The sequence below is a fragment of the Octopus bimaculoides genome, chromosome 8, assembly GCF_001194135.2.
Source record: "Octopus bimaculoides isolate UCB-OBI-ISO-001 chromosome 8, ASM119413v2, whole genome shotgun sequence".
Taxonomy (NCBI): Eukaryota; Metazoa; Mollusca; class Cephalopoda; order Octopoda; family Octopodidae; genus Octopus; species Octopus bimaculoides.
The window spans coordinates 57,406,659-57,408,538 of NC_068988.1; the positions used below are offsets into that span (position 1 = coordinate 57,406,659).

At 37.9% G+C, this 1,880-nt stretch overlaps 1 protein-coding gene across 2 annotated transcripts in view; it reads left to right on the forward strand.

Annotated features, from left to right (window-relative positions):
• The window catches only part of LOC106880843 (uncharacterized), a 35,347-nt gene that overhangs the window by 1,449 nt on the left and 32,018 nt on the right, over positions 1-1,880 (forward strand). The window lies entirely within an intron of this gene.

The following is a 1,880-nucleotide window of genomic DNA, read 5'->3' on the forward strand; positions in this document are numbered from 1 at the left end:
ATATATATATATATATATATATATATATACATACACAGAGAGAGATGGGGTGTGTGTATAACGTTCGAATACACGATATAGATTAACAGAGGAGTGGAACAATTATATACACACAAAGAAATACACGTGTACCTGTATGTACACACACACACACACACACACACACACACTCCCTCTCTCTCTCTCTCGTTAAAACATATTTCTCAATACATATACACATACATTTATTATACATAAGTCATCATGCGACCACGTATACATATATATACACACTCATTACAAATTTGTATTTAACGCTTTAGTTTTTCGTACACTCCCGCTCTCGCACGCACACGTTTTAGAACATGGGTTCGGTTTATGGGTGATATGATAAATAAGTGCAATTTTCAAATCCGTGATTTTTGGTTCGATCCTACTGCACAGCATCTTGGTCAAGCGTTATATATCTTAGCCCAGTTAATTTAAACCAGTGGTTTTCAACCGGGGTCCTTATGGCCCTTTAAGGTCCATATAAGAGTTTTGGGAGTCCACACAAGAAAATAGTTAATAAGGGATCCACAATAGTATTTTAAGGGCCTGAAAAAAAAATTGCTTTAGATGTATGTATTGGTGTGTATTGCAAGAAACAGCTAAGTTTCTTTCTGTATGTGTGATAAAAAAAGTATAGGAATTTTGAAAGAAGTTTCTATAAAATTAGTTTTCAAACATCAAATGCTGATGGGATCCACCAGAATAAAAGAGTAATCAAGGGGTCCATAGATTAAAAAAAAAACGGTTAAGAACCCCTGATTTAAACCTTATGAACAAAATTTAGTTAACGGAAACCCGATAAAAGCGCATCAGATCAAAGGGATTGTTCCTGGTATTGGGTAGTGGAGTTCATCCGTCTACTAGTCTAACATCACGGCCTAAACCTTTGATTACTTTGATCAGGCTTTGAGGATAACTTACTGCCACATGCCATCGTAATTTCTGCATGAGAGAGAGAGAGAGAGAGAGAGAGAGAGAGAGAGAGAGAGAGAGAGCCAATGACGAAACCTCTACCAATTGATCTGGCTTTCGTATAAATTTCTATCTACTTTCGCCCACTTGTTCGATCATCTGGACAACATACTTGTGTATCCTTTACGTAATTTCGTTTTTGTATTTGATTTGCAAGAGTCTCTATGTGAATTCGTGAGTACAAGCCAATACAAATGAATGCAACCGAGTTCGTTCATTGGCGTAATGTCTCTCCCTAGACACAACAAAACTTCACGTAATTCTTAAGTAGAACTGACGTGACGTTGAGTCTGTTGCAAGAATTTGGTTTGATCTCCGGTCTGAGGATGGATTCCTGTTTTCTTACCATTATTCTCTGATGCTATGAAACTCGCCTTGTGCGCTGGACTTCATCCTGTTACTAAGCCTTTACATCTTTTGTTAAAGAACATACGTACATATATAGATACATACGAACGTACATACGTACATACATACGTACGTACATATGTACATATATACGTAGATACATAGATACATACTTATATACGTAGATACGTACATACATACGTAGTGCATACGTTCATACATTCGTATGTACATACATACATACATACATACATACATACAATATATATAGGTGAAAATGTGGCTGTGTGGTTAAGAAGGTCGCTTTGCAACCAGGTGGTTTCGGATTTCAGTCCCACTGCGCGGGCGGTACCTTGGTCAAATGTCTTCCACTAATTTCTCGAACTGATCAATGCCCTGTGAATGATTTGGTAAACGGAAATTGTACGGAAGCTCGTTCTGTGTACGTGTGTGCATGAGTGTGTGTGCATGAGTGTGTGTGAATGTGTGTGTGTGTGTGTGTGTGTGTGTGTGTGTTGTTCCTCTCTCAC